This window comes from Eulemur rufifrons, chromosome 4 (assembly GCF_041146395.1).
Source record: "Eulemur rufifrons isolate Redbay chromosome 4, OSU_ERuf_1, whole genome shotgun sequence".
Classification (NCBI taxonomy): Eukaryota; Metazoa; Chordata; class Mammalia; order Primates; family Lemuridae; genus Eulemur; species Eulemur rufifrons.
This window is the reverse complement of record NC_090986.1, coordinates 19,628,509-19,656,430: the sequence shown is the minus strand read 5'-3', so window position 1 is coordinate 19,656,430 and position 27,922 is coordinate 19,628,509. Positions and strand designations below refer to the sequence as shown.

The following is a 27,922-nucleotide window of genomic DNA, read 5'->3' as shown; positions in this document are numbered from 1 at the left end:
CCTCAAGTGATCCTCCCACCTTGGCTTTCCAAAGTGCTGGGATCACAAGTGTGAGCCACCAGGCCTGACTGTTAATTTAAAAAAAAGGTGTGCCACCTTTTGCAAGGCACAAAGTATTATAAGCAAAAAACAAATGACTAAGTTAGGAAAAATATTTATATGATTCATATCACAAAGTACTACTCTCCTTAATATATAAAAAGCTCTGAAATGTCAACAACAAAGCCAAAAGCACCACTCCCTGAAAAAGAGCAGAGTGTGAACAGTTAAGGAAATGCAGATGGCTTTAAAGATATGAATAGATGATGGTCCCCATTACACATGAACAAAATACACCTTAAAACTACAGTGAAATACCACTATTCTTAGGATTGGTAAAAATCTCACAGTTTGACAGCATAAACTGTTGGACAGATACTCTCAGGAACTGCTAGAGGGAATGGATACTTGACAATATATGATATTAGACAAATAATGATAGGATTTTGCACTATCTAGCAAATATTTCCTTTGTCTCAGGCATATTTATTCCACATGTACAAAATGAAGTATATTCAAGGTTATTCCCTGCAGTATTTTTTTTATAATAGCCAAAGAATGAAAACTAGCCAAATTCCATCCCTAGAAGACTAAATAAATCATAGAATATATTCATTGAACTGCTCTGCAGCTATAATAAAGAATGAGAGAACTTCCTATGTCCTGATAATGGATGAGTTCCAATATATATTACCGTTAAGTGCAAAAGCAAAGTGCAGAATTGCGTATGTATTAATAGTATGCAAAATTCTGCATAAAAATTGAGGTGTATAAGAATAGATGCTTTTACTTGTACCACATGGAGAAGCTCTAGACAACTAACAAGAAAATAATAGAAGTGCTTATTGGTAGGAAGAGAAGAACGAAGCAAAAAGATGGGTGATCACAGCAGGAATTACATGTTCCCTCTATGTCTTTCTATATGTTTAATTTTTGAGCCATTTATAGAAATTACTTGTTCAAAAAATTAATTATATTTTCAAATAAGAAGATCCATTTCTTCTTGCGAATAGCTTTCCCGTCAGTCCTGCAGAGCACAGAACGGGCAGAGGGGATCGTGGGAGAACTGAGACAGGAAGCCAGAAGAAACGCTCCCCTTGCGCAGAAGCAGAAGTGCAGAAGGAAGTGGCGTTGGTGAAACCATGCAAAAGGAGCAGAAAGGGCGTGTCACGGAAATGGGAATCAGTGAGCATGAGAGAGCGGAAGAGAGGAATTGCTTTAGACTCAAACTTGAATTTAGGTCCACTTTATGCTGATGGAGGGATTTGGGGCAAGTCTTTAAAGTTCTCTGAGCCTTTTTTTCTTATCTGTACAATGGCAGTAAGAACAAAACTTACCTCACAGGTGATTGTAAATGTAAGATAAAAGGAAAAATGTAAAGCACCTTTGCAGCAGAGTGGGGCTGTGTGGGGACAATGTTGTATTAAGAAATAGACAGGCCCGGCATGGTGGCTCTCGCCTGTAATCTTAGCACTCTGGGAGGCAGAGGCGGGAGGATCGCTCAAGGTCAGGAGTTTGAGACCAGCCTGAGCAAGATCGAGACCCCGTCTCTGCTAAAAAAAAATAGAAAGAAATGATCTGGACAGCTAAAAATATATATAGAAAAAAATTAGGCGGGCATGGTGGCACATGCCTGTAGTCCCAGCTACTCAGGAGGCTGAGGCAGAAGGAACGCTTGAGCCCAGGAGTTTGAGGTTGCTGTGAGCTAGGCTGACGCCACGGCACTCTAGCCCGGGCAACAGAGTGAGACTCTGTCTCAAAAAAAAAAAAAAGAAAGAAAGAAAGAAAGAAAAAGAAATAGACAAAGGAGAGAGCAAGGCCCCCAGCCCTTCCTGCTGCCTCTTTCCTCCTGGGCCTCCACACAGCGAGCCCCCAGGAGCCGGCCTGGGAGGATGGGGAGACAGGCAGGGACCGAGGGACAAAGGCAGAAAGCCTCTGGGCACACAGGGAAGAGGAGAACTGGAAGCCCAGTGCCAAGGATTCTGCTTCCCCCAAACTCCTCACGAGTTTGCTCATTCAGTTGTGAACAGGCTGCCCTAGTATGGGCTGTTTTAAGGAGTTTGAACGTCCTTCTCAGGGCAAGTTTTCCGTAAGGATGGGGGTGGGACACTGTCCTCATTTGCATCCTGGAAAGATCACCTTGAACACTGTGTAGACAATGGGTTGGAAGGAAGTGAGGTGACCCTCATGAGGAGACTGTTGTAGGAATCCCAGGGGGAGGTGATGGTGACCTGAGATGGACTGGAGTGCAGGAAGGGACAAAGGTGGACAGAACGGGGAGACTGGGGTGGGAGTCTCAAGGGGGTCTGGAGAGTGTCTGATGGAACATCTGGGCAGGGGAGGAAGGAGAGCCAGGGGCGACTCCCGGGTTTCAGGTGGATCAGCCCCATGGGTGCAGCCAATGCCGTTCACTGAGACAGAGCGAACAGAAAGAAGCCAAGGTGTCTGGGGAAACACGACGAGTTCCGTTCTGGCCACAGAGTGTCTGCGTGCTTTGGGGACTCGGGAAGGTGGTTAGTGGGCAGCTGGACATCAGGTTCCTGACTCAGCAGAGACGTCTGGGCTAGAGACACCTACCCACAAATGCCAACCGAAGGCACGTGGCCTGGCAGTGTATGTAGAACAAGAAAGTCACCTGAGACATAACCCTCAAGCATGTCATTTTATTATATTTAATTCCCCCAAATGCCATAGGGGGAGATAGGAAAGTAGGCCCGATTACCCCCGTTTGTCAGATGAGGACAGTGGGTGAGAGACTGAGGTGGTGACTAAAGTCATCCAGTTGCTCCAGAGTCCCAGCCTTTAACTATCCAATTATTCTTCCATTAATTAATGAATTACCAATGAATCCCACTAGAATATATTTTTCTCAAATATTTCTGGAAATGAAATAACCAGACAATAACATTTTTCTTTTTATAGATTTTGATTAATTATTTTAATTTTTAAAAAATTTACCCTGAAGGAATTAAGAACAATCCCCAAATAGGAAAACGGGTAGAAGAGGCCAGGTACTCACTCAGGGCTAATAAGAAATATTCCAACTTGTTATGTATAACGCCTTGAATGAGCATTCTCTCTAGTTCAATGGCATTAATCCAACCCAGTCATCTGTCATCTCTATAGGGTGGCTCCGGAGAGCTCACACCCACAGGAAGGAAGGACCTGAAACTTCTCAGTGTCCACCGAGGTCAGTACCCAAGTTCCCTGTCCCTGTCAAGTGTTACTAAAGGCTCAGACAGGGTGATTAGTACGTTTTCTCACACAATGACACTTACCTCTCATGTCCCGAACACAGATTACGTTTTAAGAGATGATTCATCCATCTACCAGTGCTTTTCTCTTGGCTTTCATCTACTAAATTATTTTTTTTTTTTTTGGACGAGTTTGTCATTTACTATTTTAAGCAGATGATACACTGCATGTAAAATAAATATCCATTTATCAGTCCAGTTAATCCAGCACCATTTTCAATGGGCAGCAATTCAGCCATTAACATAAGAAAAAAGGATTAGTGATTTCCTTCATGTAACCTCCATCATTCCTCATTCAGAATCAGGGGTTTGGATCACAGCCTATCCTTGGTATATTCGGTTTCTGGAAATAGTGCTCTTTAATCCCACTCTGCATGTAGGAAATCCTCTTCACCACATATAATGGGTTGAATTGTATCCACCCCAAATTTGCGTCCTTCCTGGAGCCTCAGAATGTAACTGCTATGGTTTGGATATTTGTCCCCTTCAAACCTCATGTTGAAATTTGATCCCCAGTGTTGGAGGCTGGGCCTAATGGGAGGTGTTTGGGTCATGGGGGCAGATCCCTAATGAATAAATTAATGCCCTCCCTAGGAGGAGGAGTGAGCAAGTTCTCACTCTTAGTTCCCACAAGAGCTGGTTGTTGAAAAAAGCCTGGCACCTCCCTCCCTTCCTCTTGCTTTCTCTCTCTCTCTCACCACGTGATCTCTGCACATCCTTCCCTTGCCTTCATGAATGGAGGCCGCCTGAATTCCTCACCAGAAGCACATGCTGGTGCCATGCTTCTTGTACAGCCTGCACAGTCGTGAGCCAAATAAACCTTTTTTCTTTACAAATTAATATATAAATATACATTTATATAATTTATTAATATATAAATTAATATAAACCCAGCCTCAGATATTCCTTTATACCAGCACAAACAGACTAAGACTATGACCTTATTTGGAAATAAGGTCTTTGTAAATGTAATTAGTTAAGATGAGGTCATACACCCATCAGGATGGCTGGTATCAAGAAAATGGAAACCAGCTTGGTGCAGTGGCTCACACCTGTAATCCTAGCACTCTGGGAGGCTGAGGCGGGAGGATTGCTTGAGTTCAGGAGTTCGAGACCAGCCTGAGCAAGAGTGAGACTCCGTCTCTACTAAAAATAGAAAAATCAGCTGGGCATGGTGGTGAGCACCTATAGCCCCAGCTACTTGGGAGGCTGAGGCAGGAGGATCACTTGAGCCCATGAGTTGGAGGTTGCTGTGAGCTAGGCTGACACCACAGCACTTTAATTAGGGCAGTGGAGTGAGACTCTGAAAACAAAATAAAAATAAAAAAGAAAACGGAAACCAAATGTTGGCAAGGATGGGAAGAAATCAAAACCCTTGTACACTAATGTTGAAATGTCAAATGGTGCAGCCACTGTGAAAAATAGTTTGACAGTTCCTCAAAAATTAAACATAGAATTACCAGCAATTCCACTTCTAGGAATATACCCAGAAGAGTTGAAATCGAGGACTCAAACAGATGCTTGTACACCCATGTTCATAATAGCATTATTCACAATAGCCAAAAGGTGGAAACAACCCAGATGTCCATTAATAGGTCAATAAAAAAATGTGGTGTATACATATGATGGAATATTATTCAGCCTTAAAAAGGAATGAAATTCTGACACAGGCTACAGCACGGATAAAGCTTGAGGGCGTTATGCTATGGTGAAATAAGCCAGACACAAAAGGACAAATACTGTATGACACCACTTACATGAGGTACCTAGAGTAGCCAATTCATGGAGATAGGAAATAGAATGGTGGTTGCGTGGGCTGGAAGGAGCGGGAAATGGAGAGTTATTGTTTAATGGGTGCAGAGGTTCAGTTTGGAATGATGAAAAAGTTCTAGAAATGTATAGTGTAGATGGTTGTATAACATTGTGAATGTACTTAATGCCACTGAACTGTAGACTTAAAATGGTAAATTTTCCTTTTTTTTTTTTTTTTTTTTTTGAGACAGAGTCTCACTTTGTTGCCCAGGCTAGAGTGAGTGCCGTGGCGTCAGCCTAGCTCACAGCAACCTCAAACTCCTGAGCTCAAGCGATCCTCCTGTCTCAGCCTCCCGAGTAGCTGGGACTACAGGCATGCGCCACATGCCCGGCTAATTTTTTCTATATATATTTTTAGCTGTCCATATAATTTCTTTCTATTTTTAGTAGAGATGGGGTCTCGCTCTTGCTCAGGCTGGTCTCGAACTCCTGAGCTCAAACGATCCGCCCACCTCGGCCTCCCAGGGTGCTAGGATTACAGGCGTGAGCCACCGTGCCTGGCCAATTTTCCTATTATATATATTTTATCACAATAAAAAATAATAAAGGGAAAAAAAGATGAGATCATACTGAAGTAGAGTGGGCCCTTAATCCAATATGAGTGGTGTCCTCAAAAGAAAAGGAGAGGCCCAGAGACCCAGACACGTGAGGGGACAGAGATGCAGAGGGAAGGTGGCCCTGTGAAGGCGGCGGCAGAGATTAAAGTGATGCATCCACACTAAGGAGCACCAGGGATCCCCAGCACCTGCCAGAAACCAGAAGAGGCAGGGAAGGATCCTCCCCCAGAGGTTTCAGAGTGAGAATGACCGCGCCAACACCTCCGTTTCAGACTTCCACACTCCAGAACCAAAAGAATGATTTCTGTTGTTTTAACCCACCCAGTTCATGGCCGTTTATTATGGCAACCCTAGAAAACAAACACACACTGTTTCATGTAGTTACGCGTAAGGAAGCAGCTTTTGATTTGAGAGGTTGGAGAAGGGAGCAGGAAGGGAGGGAGTCAAGGGATTACTCAGAAACCAGTTAGCCCTGGTTCTTTTTCAAAAAACAACTATATTTAATTTTTTTCTAAGGAAATCCCATGTATATTTTGGGTTCATTATATGTATAGTATAGATATATGAAGGGTATTTCTAATTTCTATAAGTTTTCAGTGTTTGAAAAAGACAGGATTTGTGTGATAGAATACTATATTTTAGATGTTTAATAACTGAGAAAGTATTTAGGAAATATACTACGTCCAAAGAAAAGGTTACAAAGCAACCTGACCCAAAACTTAAAATGTATATATGCCAGTATACCAAATATTAATAGCTACTATTTTCTTGTGTATTTTCTAATTTCTCTGCATGAGTTACTTTAGTAATCAGAAAAAAAATAACATTATAATAAAAATTTCAAATTTCCAAATCAGAAATGATTCCATTGATGGGTTGAAGTTAGCCTTGTGGGAAATGGCTTTTCCAAGCCAGAGACCCGAGTGTGTGCTGCTGTTTACAGACCAAGCCCAAGATCATGCCCAAGCCCAGGCCTAAGACCTCACACCTCTGGTGTCCACAGGAATCTGGACTGGAGGTTCGCAGTGGAAAATGTAGTACTGTGAGGCTCCACATTTATTCGTGGGCCCAGAGTTTTGGAAGCAACTATGCACTGGGTTTTTCTCCCACCATAATGATGATGTTTCCACATATAGAGAAATTCTCCACTTATGTGATTATTTCTCACCAACAATAAACCTTCTTTAGACAGTTTAATTTGTATTGACAAATATTTATTTTACTGGGCACCATGCTAAGCGCTGTGAGGGGTAGTTTTGTGATTTAGGACTGTGAGCTCTAGAATCAGGCTGGCTGGGATTTGAACCTGGCACTATAATTTACCAGCACTGTGAAATGGGTCTATTGAGCAATATTACTTTTCATCACAGCCAGGAAGGAACCTGATAATTAAAATCAAATGAAGTCCATGGCTTTTAAGAAACAAACAAACAAAAAAAAAAAAAAACAAAAAGAAAACACCTCTTTGTAGGAGCAATAAAAATATCTTTCAGGCAGGCTATAGTAGAAGAAGCAAGAAGCAGAAACACCAAATAAGGAACATGCGCTTGGTTTTTGTTCCATAAATAGACTTTTGGATAAAAGGGAAAAAGACATGAACTTTCCATTAAAATAAGATTTTTAAAGTTGGTAATTACAGTAAAAATTTTGTTCTAAGAATGACACATGTATATAATATATATAATTTATATTAATATTTACATAAATATAATGTATATTTGGCCTTTAAATGTCTAAAAATAAATACAAAAGCATACACATGGCCAAAAATAGCAGTAATGAGTGACTTAAAAGTCTAGAAATTCTGCTGGAAGCCACTTTCCAGGAAAAGCATCTGATGAATTCTAAACTTGCCTCGCTGATAATTTCATCCCCCAGACACTGAGCAGTTGGAAATCCTTGATTGCAGTAAAAGCCCGGGGACTTTGCAAGCCGTGATTATGCCAGCCCTGGGGGAATGCTGGGTGCCTGCATCAAGGTTTTTAGGGTTACATGTAAGAGAAACGGTCTAGGTCAAATTTAACCCAAATGGGAAGTGAGTTGAAGATTTAGGAGGAGGTCACAAAAGCCACAGGCCAGAAGAGCTTTGAGCTGAACTAGGAACTAGTAACCCTCAGGCCCAGGGCAGGGCACTCCTGCTGTTCCTCTGAGCTGCCTGGTTTCCCGTCTGTTCTGCATCAGGTTCTTCTCAACGCCCAGGATTCAAGTGTGAGTGAGAGGCTCCCACACGAATGAGGGGCGTGTGAATGGGGTCCCCAGGGCTGCAGATGAGAGCTCAGAGTTTGTTCTGCCTCAAGCAAAGGAGCTGGACCTTTGTACTTGCAGGGCAGTCCGCTGATGGTCATAGCCATGGGCAGGGGTGAGGGGGGGAATAGAAAACTCCTGGGGCCTTCTAGCTGTCCATGGTGAGGGGCTCCAACACCCAAAGACAGTCCTCAGAAAGTCACCGGTGAGGGCCATTAACAAGTTTGCAGAGGCTTAGCACACACAGAGCTGGTAAAAGGCATCCAAGCAGATCTGGGCAGGGAACATCTTTGTCTGCTAGAGCATCTCTGCATCCTTCTCTGGGCCTGCTGTGTTCTCTATCTCTAAAAACCGGCTTCCTCTGCTGTCCACATGCATCTGGGCCAGATGTGGCTGCTCTGGACCCTGCTTCCTATCATTCCTCATGAAAGTTTCGGGGAGGGCTAGCCTGATAGACCCTGAGTCCCGGTTCCATATTCCCAGGACAGAAAATCTACTGGCTTGGTCTAAACCAGATGTCATCACCCCAGTTCAACTCCCTGCTATGGCCACGGAGCCAAGGGTATTCCATAGGTCAACTGTTGAGTGCAGGGTCTTAGCACATGTGTGTGCACACGTTGTGTTATGTTGGGGCAGAGGTGTGGGCAGAGCAACGTGTTCTCAGAAAGGGTCAGGCTGGGCTTGGCCTGGCCCACTGTGAATTGGAACCCCGGCTCTGGACTCAGTCAAGCAGATGACAAAAATGTCCAGAGGAAAGACATACAGGCTCTGAAACTTACTTGGCTTGAGAGGCCTGAAAGCTTAACCGAAGCAGTTGTTGAATAAGCAATTACAAATGACACTCTTTTTGAGGAAGAAATGGGAAGATATCTAAAGTAGGGTCATACCTAGGTGACAGCAACAAGGCCAGATTATAGTATTTATTTATTTATTTATTTTAATTTCAGTCCCTATAGGGACCATCAAAAATTGTCAATGCCAACTGTATTGCAAGTTGTCATGGTAGGGTATTGGGAAAAGTTTTTAATTAACAATAATCGTGCCTTGGATAAACTTCATTGGCTATGATACTGCCACTGTGCAAAGCTTTTTTTTTGAGACAGAATCTCACTCTGTCGCCCAGGCTAGAGTGCCGTGGCGTCAGCCTAGCTCACAGCAACCTCAATCTTCCTGCCTCCACCTCCTACATAGCCTGGCTAATTTTTTCTATTTTTAGGTGCCCAGCGAATTTCTTTCTGTTTTTAGTAGAGATGGGGTCTCGCTGTTGCTGAGGCTGGTCTCAAACTCCTGACCTCAAGCCATCCTCCCACCTCAGCCTCCCAGAGTGCTAGGATTGATTACAGGTGTGAGCCACAGAGCTCGGCCAAGGACAGATTATAAACCACCGTGTACGCAGACAGAAGAATGTACATAGAAGTATGTGAAAGTTATGGAACTAAAACAATAGTCCCAGGAACCCAAAGAACAAAACATCCAAGAGCTTATAAAAATAGATGTATCTGAAATAAGAATAATGAAGAGGTAACTCGTTGCTTGTGACTGGGGTTTCATGATAAATGGTGAGAGTGAGAAAACAGGCTGGTTTTTTTTTTTTTTTTTGTAATTAACATAACCTCAAGATGTCATTGTCTTCATAATAAAACAAAAGATGCTTAGAACTGGATCACTTGGCCTTTTCTCTTCTTATCTCTCCCCAGTTCAGGATGCTTGCATCTCTTAGTAGCCAGCAGTCTCTTAGATCTGCAGTTGGGCTCGACACACTCAAGCCTCAGCACAATCTTCTTTGTAGTTTTAGCCTTTTTCCAGAAAATCGGCTTAGTCTGCCCACCGTAGCCACTCTGCTTCCTATCATAACGCCACTTTCCCTGGGCATATGGAGAATCCTTGCCTTTCTTGTACTTGGTGCGGTTGGTGTGTGCCACATTTCTTACAGAAAGTCCTGTGGGTTTTAGGAACGTTCACCATGTTTGCATGCACACTATCAGCAACGAAAGAGAAAGCAGGCTTTGCAAGGCACACCACTAAGTGGAAAAGGCAAGTTTCAAACAGTGTAGCCAGGGGTAGATTTGGTAAACATATAATTATACTTCTATTTATCCATTTAAGAAAAGAAGAGATCTGGGTGTTGGGTTTATGGGTCATTTTTTCTTCTCTTGACCTCCCCCTACCCCACATTTTTTAACACTATGAACCTCCACTGTTTCTATAAAGAGAATAAAGTGAAGCAATGAAAGAAAAAAGAACTACTTAATTTCAATTTTTTTAATGAGAAATTTTCCAACTGGAATGGGAAGAACAGACATCCTTAAGAGGGTACAAAGTCTAGGCGAGAGGAGTTAACAAGAGAAAATCTAAATGTTTTAAATGAGTTTAAGGCTCCAACCCCATGCACATTATACCCGAGAGTCCCGCGAAAACTTTAAAATCATGTCCCTGGAGCCACTGCTAGTAAACTAGACAAACTCATGGAAGCTTCAAAGGGCGGAAGCCTGATTAGTGAGTAGATGTTGAAGAGGCAGAAGTTGCCTTACATGAGAGCTATTCAGAAAAGGGATCAGTTGCCCTGGGAGACAGCTGTTTCCTGCGCCTGGAACCACTCAAGCAGGGGCTCAGTGACTGCCCTGTGAGGGATGTCGTGACGAGTGTCCTCCACAGACAGAAGGTGGGACCAGATAGAATTCTTTTTATTTTTTATATATTTTTTATATTTTATAAATTATATTCTTCTTTTTTTTTTTCTTTTTGTATTTTCTTAAAAAGTTCCTGCTGCTCCATGGGTTGGACAGATAGAATTCTTGAAGAGGGGCTGGGGGCCTATCAGTGGGCGACAAAATCCCCCTAATGGACCTAAAGCTGAGCTAGAAGCTCAAGTCCTTTCTGGAGTCTTTTTTTTTTTTTTTTTTTTTGAGACAGAGTCTCGCTTTGTTGCCCGGGCTAGAGTGAGTGCCATGGCGTCAGCCTAGCTCACAGCAACCTCAAACTCCTGGGCTTAAGTGATCCTACCGCCTCAGCCTCCCGGGTAGCTGGGACTACAGGCATGCGCCACCATGCCCGGCTAATTTTTTCTATATATATTTTAGTTGGCCAGATAATTTCTTTCTATTTTTTTTTTTAGTAGAGACGGGGTCTCACTCTTGCTCAGGCTGGCTTTCTGGATTCTTATGAGTGACTAATGCACAAGCCACGGATTTTCATTTTGCAAACAACCCAGGATCGCTCACATGCGATCTGTGTGACAGGACGATTTATTGGGATATTCCTGCCAGCAGTTCCCCTTTCTGTCCCACCAGGGTAGGCAGGACCTCTGTGCTTCCCCACGCCCCCCACTGACGCTGTGCCTCAGAGGAAGTCCAGGGCTCCTCTGCCTAAAGCGAAATTACTCGAAAGATGCTTGTTTCCTGGGTTTTCCTAAAACAGGAGCTTATTAAAGAGATGATGCTCTCTTCCTTGGAGGACGCCAGTGGAAGAGCACCTTTGAGGCAAGTAAAAGGCGGCAGCAGGAGAGGTTCCTTCCAGCCGCCTTCCCTCAGTACAAGGTTGTGATTTTGGAGGGGCTGACTCAGCAAGCCTGGGGTGGCTGGACCCTAACTACAGGGCTCCCAGCTCAAGGAAGCTGAGACCTCCCAGACTGAAAGGGACCACATGGGGGAAGACAACAAAGAGCACAACATGCTGTTGAAGGTACCACATAGAACTTCTGACTTCTGCTGAGAGCCCAGCAGAGACCTCAACAACAACCACAATGCAATTTTCTCCCAGCCCAGCAGACTGGAGGGTTCAAAAGCTTAGTTTGATAAAAAGAAAACAAATAAATGGATATTTTATGCATACTTTAAGTTTGTGGACCAAGAGTCATACCTACCACAGGTATTAGTATGCTATGGTCACTGGTACTGGGGTTGGAAGTGAAGGGAACTGACACTGAGGACTCTAAGGGTGCGATGTAGGGGTCTGACCGGCTGCTTGCAGTCCTTGGCAACGGCGCTGCACCTGTGCCTACTCGGATTGTGGGGATTCCTGCAGTTTGAGGAGAGGATGCGATTTATCAGGGCATTAACAGAGCTGTCCAGAGTAGGAAATGGTTTCCAATTGCTGCCATCCCTGTCCTGCTTCATTTTATTAATTACTCTTAGTTTAGCACCATTGTTGTCAATTTAGTTTGTCATCGGTTCCATGACAACTAGCTTCCATTACTATCACTATGTATTTTTGGCTCAAATTGCCCCACATTTGATCCCTGGGGACTCCCTCAAGTTGGTTCCACTGTCCCTTTGATATCTCTCCAACAGTCTTTGAGCTCCTGATTGATTAATATGTTTCAGGGTCACTTTATAGTTCCCCTACCCCAGCCCTGGAGTCAGCCATTTCTCTAAAGGGCCTGGTTCCTCTTAGTAGAGAGTGGAATTTAGCAACCAAGAACCCAGTTCTGTGTGTGCTCATTCTTCCTGGTGTGTCATTGCTGCCAGGCCCTCAGCAGATAGAGCTAGGAAATGTGTGTGCATGTGTGTGCTACGTGTGTGTGTATGTGTGTATGCATATATATGTAACATGTACTTGTAGGTGTATATCTCCATGTATCCATATAAAACCATGAATTCATATGGATACTTCCAATTCCAAACCAACACCACAGGGCACATTCTAGTCTTCCCTCTGTCCGTATTTATAATTCCCTTTTCCAAGAGCAAGAAGCCTAGCTCTCATTATCCCAAATATAGCCTATTCATTTGCTTAAGACTTGAGGACACAGAAAGTATTTTAGTTACTAACTTATACCACTGTGAGAAGTAAATCCACTAGCTAGAGTTTACTATTTCTTTATAGCTCTTTGTTTTAGGTAAAATTTACACATAATGAAATGTACATATATTAAATGTACGATTCAGTGAATTCTGATGAATGCATAAATCCGTATAGTCCACACCCTTATCAAGACGCAGACCATTTCTAACATGCTGGCAAGTTCTCTTGGACTCCTTCATACCCCACTAGAGATAACCACTGTTCTGCTGGGTTAGTTTTGCCTATTCTTTAACTTTGTAGAAGTAGAATCTTACTGTATCTACTCTTTTGTTTCCAACTTCTTTTGCTTAGCATCATGTCTGTGAGAGTTGCCATGTTGTCGCAAGTATCAGTGGTCCATTCTTCTTTGTTGCTGAGTAGGATTCCACTAGATGAATGTAGATACCACAGTTTGTTTATGCATTCTTCTATTGATGGACTTTAGGATTGTTTCCAGTTTAAAAAATAGCAGTTGTGTTGGACATTTTTTCTGCCACACTTTCTTTTCTCAGCTCATCTCTTTCTCTCTGATGATTGCTCCATCAACCTGCGTTTGAGCAGGTATAATCCGAAAGCACCTCACCTCAGCTGCACCACACACCTGGGACTTATCCATCTCTGCAGCACGGCACTCATGCATGTGGAAATGTGAATTCTCCTTCTAACCCTGGGGAGGACAATTCCGAGGCATGTTCCATGTGCCGCATAAGAAGGCCCCAGCAAGCTTGAGCTCCACTTCCCCATGGTGGTAGCTGACACAGTGCACCTGGCATTGGCTCTCCCTCTACCTCCCATTGTACACTGTCTGGTCCCTCACTCCTGTTCCCTGGGATCACCATCCCAAATAAACTGCCCATATGCAAGCCCTTGGCCCAGGCTGCTTGTGGGAGGAATGTAGCATTAAAGGGCAGCTGTAGCAAATTATTTAGAAGCATACAGGTGACTAGCAGAGGTAAAACATAAGAGTGCTAAAGGATAACCATATTACATTGCTGTAATCTAACTTGGAGACTGGGTCAGTGTCTCTGTCTTACATCCGCACCTATAAGATGTATTTCAATTTCAGAATTGTTAAAATCTAAAATAGCATGCATCTTCTGCTCGAGTATATATGGTTGTCTGGGCATTTAATATCTGTCTGCCTCACTCTTATCATGTTCACCGGGGCAGAGATTGAATCTGACTCAAACATTAATTAAAAACACAGTAGGTGTTCAGTAAATATTTTTGAATAAGAGAATGATGGACAGCAAGGAAAAGGGAAGCTGAGAAATTCTCTCTCCACCTTCTTCTGCTTTTTTTTTTTTTGAGACAGGGTCTCGCTCTGTCACCTAGGCTGGAGTGCAGTGGGATCATCATAGTTCACTGCAACCTCAAACTCCTGGGCTCAAGTGATCCTCCTGCCTCAGCCTCCCGAGTAGGTGGGACTATAGGCATATACCACCACACTCAGAAAATTTTTTAATATTTTGTAGAGATGGGGGTCTCACTATGTTGCCCAGGCTGATCTCAAACTCCTGGCTTCAAGTAATCCTCCCAATGTGGCCTCCCAGAGTGCTGGGATTACGGGTGTGAGTTGCTACGCCAGCCCTCTCACATTTTTGACATTAGTTTTGGAAGAACTTTAAGGGATAGACAATGAATAAAGAGAGAAGATGTATGACCAGTAGGGCCAGGACCAAGAAGTAGCTTAACTAGCAAGAGACCTAGGGAAGGGGCTTCCCCTGGAGACCCTCCTCTGCTGAAATGTGAGGGGAGAGAGCCTCACAGCCTCAGCAGAAGGTGATGCCTTGGCCACTACCCTCTTCCCTGAATTTCAGAGAAAAAATAGGCTCAAAAAGATTATTTGAATAACCACGCTTCCTAAACCAGCTTATAGCAAATTTCTATAAGTCCTTCCCCTGCTTCTTTTGTAATCCACGTAGGAAATTCTATTTCTCAATTCCTAGTGACACCACTTCCTACATAACAAATTTAGATTTCACAGATTAAGATGATTACTATGGATTAATAGAACAATAGCAGGATCAAGAACATCATGATAATTAGGGACAGGGCCACTTGCAAAGAGAAAGAAATAGGCTTTGAGACATCTAAAAAGTAGCCATGTTGATGTCCCTCAGTCTCTTTCTGGAGAGTCCTGTCAGCTCCCCAAGTCGGACCCTGGGTAGGCTGTAAGTGCTTTGTGGGAGGGACCAGGGAAGGATCATGTAGATAGAGAATAGTTGAGATGAGCACCCTTTCCCCCGACCCCCATTAAGGAAATCAGAGCTGGATTTGCTTTAGAGAATTTAGACTGGATTTAAAAAGTAGTCTAGAGTCCTTGAGCTATGCTCAGGGCAATGGTGAGGACTTCTGTTTAACAGGTAAAGGCTGAGTTGCTTTTATGGTTGATGTTTTAAGTGGAGCTTTAACTTTCTGAGCTCTTCTAGAAAACTACAGATAGTAGGCATTAGGCTGTGTACTTGGTAACAGGCTAGCCAGGGGCCAGTTGGATATACTGGGTCAGGATCTCACCATCATTGATGTTCCTGCTGTGTGTGTGGGGGGCCTGTGGGCAGGAGGTGGGGTGGTCCCACTTAACTAGTGAATGAGCAGCTCATGAGCCGGAGATGCCTCTGTGCTCCTGTGCAGAGATTCAGGACAATATAAATGTGAGACTGGCCCAAGAGCAGAGAGGGAGACTGGCTATGTCTTGCCTTCGGTGTGAGCTGGTTATATATTAACACAAAAGATGGCCCCAAAAATGCCAGTCAAGGGAGCACTGGATGGCCAGGGATGGCCAGTAGTTAAATACTAGACCTGGTCTCTGCCCTGCCACTGAAGATACCTCTCTCAGACACGTATATCCTGTGATGCCATCCCAACCAAAATCCCAGCAGGACTTTTCACGGAACTTGACAAGCTACTTCTGAATTCATATAGAAATGCAAAAGACCTAGAATAGCCAAAGTAACTTTGAAAAAGAACAAAGTTGAAGGGCTAATACTACTTTATTTCAAGACTTATTATAATGCTACAGTCATCAAGATAGTGTGGTATTGGTATAAAGATAGACAAATAGATCAATGGAAGAGAATAGAGTATCCAAAAATAGATCACACCTATATGAACAACTGATTATCAACAAAGATACAAAGACTATTCAGAGGAGAAAGTTTAGGCTTTTCAAGGAATGGTGCTGGAAAAATTGGGTATCTATATGCAAATAAAATGAACTTTGATACATACCTCAAACCATATATAAAAATTAACTCAAAAGGGATCATGGATCTATATAAAACCTAACACTTAAAACTTATAGAAGAAAATCTTCAAGAATTTGGGTAAAGCAGAGATTTTTTTCAAGTATAACACCAATAGCATGATCCATAAAAGAAAAAAATTATAGCTTGGATTTCACCAAAATTAGAAACTTCTGCTCTTTGAAGACACTGTTAAAAGAATGAAAAACACCAGCCACAGACTGAGAAAATTTTGTGAAGAATGTATCTGATAAAGGACTTGTTTCCAGAAGATAAAAAGTACTCTCAAAGCACTATAATAGGAAAATAAAATATTCAGTTAAAAAATGGACAAAAGATTTGGATACCTCACCAAAGAAGACATATGAATGGCAAATAAGCACATGGAAAGATATTTTTAGTCATCTGGGAAATGTAAAATAAAACAACAAAGAGATACTACTACATACCTATTATAGTAACTAAAATTAAAAAGGCTGCCAAATCAAAAATTTTGAGAATATGGAGCAATTGGAACTCTCATACTCTCCTGGTGGGAACGTAAAGTTATAATCACTTTAGAAAACAAATTTGCCATTTTCTTGAAATGTTAAACACCCATATGCCCTATGATTCAGCTATTTCACTCCTAGATATTTACCCAAAAGAAATGAAAGCCTGTGTCCATACACAGGCTTGTAATGAATGTTTATAGCAGCTTTATTTATAGCCCCAAAACTGGAAACAACCCCTGAATCCATCAACAATGAATGGGTAATCAAATTGTCATAGATCCATACAATGAAGACTACTGGCAATAAAAAGGAATGAACTCTCGATACACACAACATAGATGAATGCCAAAATAATTACGCTGAGCTAAGGAAACCAGAAAGAAAGGGTATATAATACTATATGCCACTTGAGTGGAATCAGGAATCTAAAAGATAAGAAATTCAAGATACTGCAGGCTCAGTTTGGCGACATATTTTGCCACAGCGTTATAAGGTCACTGACTTTCCCATCTGAACTGCATGTCTTCTTTGATCGCTGCTTGCCTGTGAAGCCAATGCCACGTGCTCCTGGCTTGATTTGACAGCGCCCTCTCCCAGGTACCAGATTTTATGTTAGTTAGGAATCTAAAACATAAATTCGTTTGCATTAGAAAATGCAAACTCAAGTACAGTGACAGAGTCGGGTTAGTGGTTGCCTGGGGCAGGGATTACAAAGGAACGTGAGGAAACTGTCAGTGGTGGTAGATATTTTCATTATCTTGATTTCGATAATGGTTTCACAGGTGTACACAGGTGTCAAAACTTCTCAGATTTTACACTTTAAATGTGTGTGGTTAATGTATGCCAGCTATCCCTTAAGAAAGGCGTTGAAACAAAAAAAGGGAACGAATGAATTAAATGAAATAAACATTTTAAAATGTTTAATATATACAATTGATTGTTGTCATTCAATGCAGTTATGTTCCATCCAATTAGCGAATACTGAACCATTGCTTCTAGGGGAAATACAGAAGTAGGTCCCCGCAAGCTTTGTCAACTGGTTACGTAACCTTGTTTTACATGTGCTTCTGTTTAAGGACATCTTGTTTAATAGCTATTGTTGATTCTTGCACACTGAACTTGGCCAACAGCACTGTAACTCATGCCTGAATGAATCTCCTCTAACACACATACTTTCTCCGCAAGGCACATCGCAGCCTTCCGGGGACTAGGAACACTAGACAGCACTTCAGCATTACCCTTGGGGACCATTTTAAATAGAAAAATCACCAAGGAAAAGCACAAAAACTGGAAAACGAGAGTGCTAAATAAACCACAAAGGGATACTTACTTACAGTATGAGAACGGAGACAAGAAGGCAGAGTGTTACCTTGTCCAGCCCTGGGGAAAATTTGGGCATCAGGGGGCTCGAATGTTTTGCTGCTCTGTGGATGTCTACAAATGACTGTGGAAGAGTGTGACTATTGATTTTGGAGTTACAAATATATTTACGAGAGTCAGCAATTTTTCAAATATGGAATCCATGAATCCGGAGGATGGACTCTGTATCAAATGTGCTTTGTAAAGCTCTAATGTCAGCTTGTCAGCTTGAACACACTTTTACCTTCACTCCCTCCTCAGACTCCACTAATGTGACAGTAAAGGGATTAGTTTTTAAAGTCATGTGCCCACAGGAACAAAGGAAAAAGATAGGGGACAACAGAGAAGGTGAGAAAGAAAAAAAAAAAGAACAACTAGCTGACAAGCAGATAAGCGAGTGGCAATTGACTTAGACGAGAGAAGGCTGACATTTCAGTTGGCAGTGCGGGACCCTAGAAGTGGGCTGATCTGGGCAAACCTCAAGGGGCTCAGGCATTGCAATACTGCTGGTGCTTCCTGAAAACAGAGGCCAGGTTGGAATGCTGTTAAAGAAGCACTTAGATTCCTGGATTCCTGCCCCTCTCCTTAGCAAAAGATGGAGGTTTCATCTCTGGAAAGAGAGGCCCAGGGGTCCTCTGGACTGAGCAACTCCAGGCTGAGCTGAGGGCAGGGGGATTACCCGGACAGTTCACACTGAACTGTGAGCTCCCTACCCTCTCTCCCGCATGGGGCCCCCACACCCTGACAGCCAACCCTGACCCTAAGGCCAAAGACTGGAAAATTCCATTCTGGGAGTTCTGCCCAGTGGGTGAGCATGGCAATCTGTAGGGAGGGTGTCAGCATAGGGGACAAAGGTGGCAGTGACCACCTCAGCAGGGTGAGGAGAGCATCTGAGTGTGGGGTGGGACGGGGGGACTTTCGCTGGTGCAGGGTGTTGGGGCCCCAGTGTGGTGAGGCATGTGTCAGGGCAGCTGAGTGGGGCACCTGCGATGGCAGATTGGTCACTGTCTTAGTCAGCTGGGGCTGCCATAACAATACACCATAGGCTGGGTGGCTTAAACAATAGATACCTATTTCTCACCATTCTGAAGGCTGGAAGTCCAAGATCAAGGTGCTGGCAGATTTGGTGTTTGGTGAGGCCTCTCTTCCTGACTTGCAGGCAGCTGCCTTCTCATTGTGTCCTCACATGGAAGGGAGCAGGGGCAGGTGGGGAGTGCAAGCTCTCTGGCATCTCTGTTCATAAGGGCACTAATTCCACCATGAGGGGCTCATCCTCTTGACCTCTTCTTATCCTAATGACCCCCCCCCCCCAACAAAGGCCCATCTCCAAATGCCATCACACTAGGAGTTAGGGCTTCAACATATGAATTTTGCAGGGGGCGGGCGGGGAACACAAACGTTCAGTCCATAACAGTTACATATAGGGAGACTGATCAAATAAGTAAGTATATGGAGGAAAATGGGGGCCAGGTTTCTCACTGTGGGAGAAGAGAGTTACAAACAGAGAAAGGGAGAAACCAGAATGGACCCCGTGCTGTTGGTTTGGAATTGGAGATCTTGGTGTGGACTTGTGGTTTTCAGTAGATGTAGTTAGATATATAAAGAAATAAATGTTGATGTAAATAAGTGAATATGAACACTTACATACACACATATTCCCTGTCTCTGAGAGATCCTGGGATCAGCAATGAGCACATCTAGTGACCACTTTCTTATTTCTGATCTTCCACTAAAGGAACCAGAGCTCTTTAGAGAAATGGCTGACTCCAGAGCAGGGGCAGAGAAAGTACTACATGAGCTTGGATCATCTTGTACCAGAAATACGGAAATATGCAAAGAGCAATGTGAGCAGGTCAAAAGAACATAGAAACCAGCTTGAATGGGATTCCACTGGCAAACCTGAATTAATTCTGAGACCAAAATAAATAATGATAGAAAAAGGTTATGACCTATTGAATAAAACAGGAATCCGTGGGTCCATACTGATATCACAAAATGAATAAATGGAAAGTTTGATGAGGAATGATATATTTACATAGTCTCAAAGTCCCCACAAAAACATTTATTAATTAGCAAGGGGAAAAAGCACCTTCATGGTGAAAACATCACCTTCATCACATGATCAACGTGAACATCAACCTTTTGAATGTTACAGACCAGATACTTTGTACGTTATCTCTCATTTTGCATTTATTTATGATTAGAATCAGGTCATGTATCTTTGGCAGGAATACCACAAGGTCAGTCTGGAAAGTCAAGGAAAACCTGAGGAATCTGTTCCAGATTTTGGAAACTAACGAGACATGACAACTAAACTATACTAGACTAGATACTTTTGTTATAAAGGGCATTACTGGGACAATGACCAAACTTGAATTGGGTCTGAGGATCACACAGCAGTAAAAATCAATGTTACTGTTCTGACGTAGGAGAATGACCTGTTTGTAAGAAATTTATATAAAAATAATTTTAGGGGCCGGGCACGGTGGCTCACGCCTGTAATCCTAGCACTCTGGGAGGTCGAGGCAGGAGGATCACTCGAGGTGAGGAGTTCAAGACCAGCCTGAGCAAGAGCGAGACTCTGTCTCTACTGAAAAATAGAAAGAAACTATCTGGCCAACTAAAAATATATATAGAAAAAATTAGCCGAGCATGGTGGCACATGCCTGTAGTCCTAGCTACTCGGGAGGCTGAGGCAGTAGGATCGCTTAAGCCCAGGAGTTTGAGGTTGCTGTGAGCTAGGCTGACGCCAGGGCACTCTCTACCCTGGGCAACAGAACGAGACCCTGTCTCAAAAAAAAAAAGATAAAGATAATAATAATTTTAGGATGGTAGGACACCATGTGAGCAACTTACTTTCAAATGGCACCCAAGAAAGTAGAACAAAAATGTGGAAAGCTAAGATAGAGCATCAATTCAGGAAGTGCAAAATTCAGATAATAAAAGTTCCAAATTTTTGTTCTACTTTCTTAGGAGATTTTCTCAGCTTGGTCTTCTAAGTTTGCTATTGAGTTTTGGAGTTCTGTCACCATATCTTTTCTCCAAGAGTTATTTCTTGCTCACTTTATGTTCATTGTATCTTTCCCTTTTTATTCTGAAACAATCTTAAACACAAAGAAATTGCAAGAACAGTAGTACAAAGAACCTCTTTTTCCAGAACCGTTTTAAAGTTGAGGGAACATCTCCAAAGGCTGAATATGTAGATAGGGCAGTAACACTTTCTTGCAGATTGAAGAGATGGGTTAACTATGGCACAAAGGATATTAAGCAAAAACAACTACAACAATAACTGTAAACCCCAGATGTCAATTTTTAACTACAGAGTACACAAAAAGGTATAGAAGAAAAAAAATGAAATCATAGTATACTATATGGATTGCCTGCAAATAATATTTACATAATCAAAATACTATAAATATTTATTCATTAATTTATTAAGCACCTATAATGTACCAAGCACTGGGGAGATAGTTGTATATGAAACTGGCCTTAACTCCCCATATAGCTCATATTCTAGTGGACAGAAAATTAATGAGACAATGAAAAAACATATACATAATACATATAAATAAATATATATATATTATGTGAGATGGTGATGAGTTTGCAAAAAGAAAAGTAAAGCAGGGCAAGGGTGAGAGTGTCAGGAATGGGGGAGGCTGCAATCTTAGATGTGGTGGCCAGGGAAAGCCTCACTGAGAAGGGACACTGGAGCAAGAGGTGAGTGAACAAAACCTGTGCATATAGAAGGAGGATGTCAGGAAAGGTTCTCTCCCAGATTTGGAGGCAGCATCATGCCTGTGAATTGCGTGTTTGAGGAACGTCAAGGAGGCTGGTCTGGCTACAGCAGAGTGAGCCAGAGAAAAAGTTGGTGTGAGAAGAGGTCAAGAGTTGACCGAGGAAGGATTATGCAGGGCCTTGCAGGCCTTTGTTGAGGCTTTGGCTTGTTCTCTCCTAGTGCAATGGGGAGCCACTGGAGGCTTTGGAGCAGAGGAGTGGCATGATCTTACCTTTACTCTAACCAAATCACTTTGTGGAGAGTAGACTCAACCAAGGACAGAAGCAGGAAAACTAACTGGGAGGCCATGACAGTGATTCAGGAGAGACATGATATTGTCTTGGACCAAGGGGATATCACAGAGGTGGTGAGAAGGTATCAGATTCTGGATATATTTTGAAGGTAGAGCCAAATGGATTTGCTGACAGATCAGATATGGATGGGAGGGTAAGAGCAAAGTCAAAGATGACTCTGGGGGTTTTGACTTGTGCCACTGGAAAAAAGGCCTTGCCGTTTGCTGCGATGGGAAAGGCAACGAGAGGAGCAGGTGTTGGAGGAGCAAGAGCTCGGTTTTGGAAAAGTAAAGTTTGAGATGCCTATTAGTATGAAAGTACAGATGTCTAGTAGCACTTGGATATGGTCCAGAGTCCAGAAAGAACTCTGCTGGAGATATAGATGTGAGAGTCATCAGCACCAAATATCAATCTTACCAAAAATTACAACACAAGTATAATGGGAGGATGGAGGAGGAGAAAGTATACGTGTGCACGTGTGTGAGAAGCTAAATCTTCATCTTATTTAGCAGGAAGTTAGTTGATGGTTGATAACTACTTGGGGAAAAAAATCAAGAAATAGCGGTACATGCATCACAAGAAATAACTCTGCTCAATATCTTTAAAACCTTCCTTGTCTTTTTCTTGGGAGGGTATTTTTTAAAATTTATTTTTATTCATTTTTGTTTATTAATAGCTTTATTGAGACATAACTCACATACCATATAATTTATCCATTTAAATATATAATTCAGTGCCTTTTGGCATATTCACAGAGTTATATAACCATCACTATAATCAAATCTAGAACATTTTCATTATGCCAAAAAGCAAGCCCACACCCCTTAGTCATCAACTCTCAGTCCCTCCATCCCTCCGTCCCTTCCCCCCAGGCCCAGGCAGCCACTAATCTACTTCCTGTTCCTTAGGATTTGTCTATTCTGCATGTTTCATCTATATGAAATCATAAGATATGTGGTCCTTTGTGACTGGCTTCTTTCACTTAGTTGTTTTGAGTATTTTTGATCTTCTGATCCTCCTCATCCAAGTTCTGTACTTTCAAACTCATCCCAATTTTTAGGTTTTTTGGTCCTTACTTTGCAAAAGCCACTGTCATCTCTCCTGAAATTGTCCTTCAAAAATTCTGCCTTCACTTGTAGCCCTCCATGGCCAGAAGATCCTTCCCTATAAACCTGTAATGGTTGCCATCCAGTGCTTCAGAGGGGTCCATGCCATTGGAGGAGGACTTCTGTGGTCTTCTGGAAGTATCTTGGACTCTGCAGCCTGAGACTGGGGGTCCCTGAAGGCTTCAGCCAACATTCCAGATACACCTCATGAAGATCTATCTGCAGTCCCCCGACCCCACTGCAAATTATAAGGTATAGAAAGCTGTTGAAGAGAATCTGCACTGAATTTTATATTTTGGATTAAATTCTGTAGACTTATGGAATATGTCTATTCCTAAATTCCTCTTTTGCATTTGAACTAGAGAAAGGGATTTTTTAAAAAAAATTGAATTTTACAGACTCAACAGTAGTGCCTTTGCTTGCATAGATCCATAGGTTACTCATGCACTGGCTTTTTGACATGGGAGTTGAAACAGAATGACGAATCTATTTTTCACCTATTTGGGCACATCAGATGATGTTCTCTTAAAGAAGTGGCCATGATGTCTGGGATGATGTCTTCCTCATAAAAAAATAAAATTAGAAAGAGTTTTATTTTCCATGCATTAAAACATTCAGATCTTAATCCGGTCTATTCAAAAAGGTTTCTCTCGAGCTTTCAGAGAAAGTGGTTTTAAAGAGAGAAACCACTTCTTTAATAATTGAGGGCTTTTTATATGCATTTATTATCTGAAATAACTACACGATCTGAGAAATAGTCCTTTTGCAAAGCAAATGTAACATTTGTACAAAAAAGAACAAAATTAAATAAAACATTTCCTGATTTAAGGTCCTTTTCAAAAATTAAAGCTGTCAAATTTTTTTTGTCTTAAAAGAGATACAGGAAAGATGAAAGGCAAAGGACAAAGGCATCTTGAATCATTAGCATATTAAAGGAAGACTATATGGAATATACTTTTTTTTTTTTCGAGACAGAGTCTTGCTCTGCCACCTAGGCTGGAGTGCAGTGACATCATCATAGCTCACTGCAGTCTCAAACTCTTGGGCTCCAGTGATCCTCCTACCTCAGCCTCCCCAGTAGCTGGGACAATAGATGCACGCTACCATGCCTGGCTAATTTTTCATAGAGATGGGGGTCTCACTCTTGCTCAGGCTGGTCTTGAACTCCTGGCCTCAAGTGATCCTCCTGCCTTGGCCTCCCAAAGTGTTGGGATTACAGGTATGAGCCACCATCACTGGCCTAGAATATATTTCATTCTAAGAAAAATGAGAGGCAATTGAAAGGCTAATTTAGTATGTGAGGGACATGATTTGGTTCTCTGTGTGGAGGATCTCTTGGAAGGGGCGAGAGTAGAAACAGAGAGACCAGGTGGAGAGATTACGGTGGTTTAGACAGGTGCCCCTCAAACTTTCACATGCAGATTCTGATTCGGTAGGTCTGGGGTGCTGTGGGAGACACTGCATTTCTAATAGGCCCTCAGGTGAATAGGACATTCCCAGTGGACTGCACTGAGTAGCAGGGGTTTAGAGTAGGGTAGTAACAGCACCAATGGAGGAAACAATGGACATCAGAGCTATTTAAGGGGCAGAGATATTTAAGGGGTAAGATAATAGGACTCACTGACTGATGAGGAGAACAGGCCCAAGGATCACCAAGGATGGATCTTATGTTTTCGAGCAAGTGGGTTTTTGTGGTCTGATTGGTTGATGTTGAGGGCACAAGAGGAGAAGCAAGTTTGTGGGGGAAGATCTTGCCCTTGGGAAACATCCAAACGGAGATCGCAGGGACATAGTTGGATTTAGAAGTCTTGCGCTCAAAAGAGAGAGCTGGAAATATAAATTGGACGTCATCAGGAAAACTAAATGGTATGATAGACCCAAGGGAGCAAAGCAGAGTGAGAGGACGAGAGAGCCTGGACCTGAGCCTTCAATATTTAAAGGTGGGTATACATGGATTGAGCCCACTGGGCAGACTAAGAGGGAGAAACCTAACAGGTCAGAGGAGATCAGGAGAATGTTATGATACAGATCCCAGCAGAAGAGAGTACTTCAAGAAGGCAGCATAGTCAACCACAGTGAAAAGATAGATGACTGCAAATTGCCCATGAGATATATCTGCCTGGGCCATTGGTGAATTGAGTGCAGTTTCCGCAGAGTGGTGGGGGGTGTGTACCAGGTTGGAGGGGCCCTAGAGGGGATGATAAGGTAAGGAAATGGAACAAACTTCCAAGAAGTTTTCCTGTGGAGAGAAAGAGATAGTTGGGATGGTATTAATAGGTAGAGGCATATGTGAGGTGGAGAAAGTGTTTTTGCTTAAGACAGAAGAGACATGGGCATGTTTAAATGCTGATGGGAAAGATGGAGTCAAAGTGAGAGCCGGAAGTCCCAGAAGTGGTAGGGAACCAGAGATAGTGGAAGGTCACTGAGAAGAGAGGATGGGCAGAGGAAGTGGTCTTAGATGCAAGGAAGACACATTCTCTGTTATAATAGGAAGAGAGCATTGGGACCAATGTCAATAGGCTTGTAGACACGGTGACGAGATTCCAAGAGGTTTCTCTCTCATCAGATAGTTTCTGTTCTCAGCAAAGCAGGAGAGGAGCTCATGGCCAGGAGTGATGGGATGAAGTGGGATGCTTGGCCACAAGCAGAGTAGAAAGAATGGCCAGAGTAGCAGAGGTGTCTGCAGGCAGCGCTGAAGGCCCACATGAGACTAGTGACCTTCAGTCTCGAGCCAGTTGGCCCCACAGAGGGATTTACCCCTGGCACTAAGCTACCCAGGGGCCGGAGGCAGAAAATGAATATTCAGTCCATCTAGAGTTAGAGATTTGTCAGGTGAATGTGCAAGATAAGTACAAAGAGAAATAGAGCTTAGTTTAAGCTATTGGAAAAATACCGTGTAGGCTATGGGGCCTGGTACACAGCAGGTCCATAAGAGCTATGTTTGTTATCCTGGGAGGAGAGAGGCAGTTTCTCAGCATCCCTTATCCCTCCACCGCACCTGCCCGTCCACCACCACCTAAGCACACAGCTCCAGGCCCCTTTCCCTAGGATAGAGTTATGCAGATGTGAAGGTGCTTCTGGAAGTAGAAGCGATATTTATTTTATCTAGCCAGTCATTTTTCAGTTATTTGTCTGTCCCCACCTCCTTGTTACCTGGGTGAGAATATAAAGTCTCAGAAATTGGCGTCTTTGTTCCCAGAGTAAGGTTATGTGCAGCTCATTCTGAGGCTCGAGAAGTGATTCCACGTAAGAAAAGTAACCAACAGATGAGACACAGTATGTAATTGATTATAATCATAATAATTAAGATTCCTTATGAGAAAATCACATTTTTCTAAATATAGCTGCACTTAAGGTCTTTTGTTAAGTGGCTTATTACTGTTACTAGTCTGTAAGGATTGTATTTGGTCTGCAATCCGAAAACTCAAAGTTTCTACAGAGGAGGTAGATTTCAACATAAAGGTCACATTAGGAATGAGTAGTGACAAAATCAGAAACATGTTTCAGTACAAGGAATTAGGAAGTTGGGCCCATGTCATCACTTCTTTAAGACTGAGTTTCTACATCTGTAAAGTGAAATTAGAAAATATGATTTCCAATATTGAGTCTATAACTGAGCTATCCAAACGGTGGACGTTAGCCCCATGGAGCTACTTAAATTAAAGTTTAAATTCATTAAAATTAAATCAAATTAAAAATTCAGTTTCTCAGTCGCACTTTCCACATTTCAAGGGTTCAGCAGCCATCTGTGGCTAGTGGCTACTCTGCTGGATGGTACAGATACAGACCATTTCCATCACTGCGGAAAGTTCCATGCGACAGCTCTGGTCCATAATTCCAGTCTCAATATCATTGCAATAGTTGGGAGATATTAAGATGCTTCCAGAAGTCATCATGTAATAATTTTCCACTTAATCACACTGAACAACAATTCTAGAATAAGTTTGCATCTCATCTGGCCCAATGGACCAGGAGTAAACTGCAGCAAGGTGGCCCTACTGCAATCCAATAATCTCCAGGTAGTGGAAAGCACTTATATTCTAGACCCCTCCCGCCTTCCTTCCCTCCCCTGCACATCTTCCTTCTTTTCCCACATTTTCTTGAGCGTTAAGTCCTGAGCCGGGTACTGGGTAGATAGACAACAATAATTGAATGTGTGTATTTGGCAAGAAACCCGGCAGCAGGCACTCGAGGTTCTGTGGAATCTACGGGAGGAGCACATGACTGTCAGTGGAAAGGCAAGGGGGGCTTCCTGGAAGTGGGGGTGCCTTCTGGCAAGGTAAAGGTAAAGGAGAAATCAGAGGGGAATGATGGGTATGAGCTAAAATGGTTTCTAGGAGTGAATATTATGGTTTGCCTTAATTATAACCTTATTAAAATGCAACAATTGCCAAAAGAAAAGCGATTTGAGCAAAATTAATAACAAATAGTTCTGAAAATTAATGGGATTACATGAGGTACCTAGAGTGGTCAAATTCATAGAGACAAAGTAGAACAATGGGTGCCAGGGCCTGGCAGGCAGGGGAACGGGGAGTGAGTGTTTAATGAGTGCAGAGTTTCAGTTTGGAATAATGAAAAAGTTCTGGAAATGGATAGGGGTGATGGTTGCACAACAATGTGTATGCACTTAGTGCCACTGAACTGCTGCATGCTTGAAAATGGTTAAAATGGCAAATTTTGTTATGTCTATTTTTCCATAATAAAAACATTTTTTTAAGTCTAAAAACAATGAATAGGGTCACAAACCTCTCTGTGGTGTGCGCCATCTGCAGAGGCACCGTCAGCACGTGAGGCTGGCATTCTTCATCCGCTCTGCCTCCCCCTGTCTTTTCAGTTGCTTCCTCCTTTGTACTAACAGCACAGAGAGTTGATTCTGCTACGACAGCCCCACACCTGCCAAAAATGCACTTCTCAAGACTATCCCCATTTCAATAAATGTTGCATCTCCAATCTACTAGT

The 27,922-nt window shown here is 42.6% G+C and overlaps 1 non-coding gene and 1 pseudogene across 1 annotated transcript; both read right to left on the bottom strand.

Moving 5' to 3' along the window:
* Positions 1-8,853: 8,853 nt before the first annotated feature.
* LOC138383045 (U4 spliceosomal RNA) lies at positions 8,854-8,994 on the bottom strand. Its single transcript, XR_011233504.1, has one exon. It is a non-coding gene; the product is annotated as a U4 spliceosomal RNA (small nuclear RNA).
* A 564-nt stretch (positions 8,995-9,558) lies between these two features.
* Positions 9,559-9,871, bottom strand: LOC138382586 (large ribosomal subunit protein eL42-like; annotated as a pseudogene).
* Positions 9,872-27,922: the final 18,051 nt, after the last annotated feature.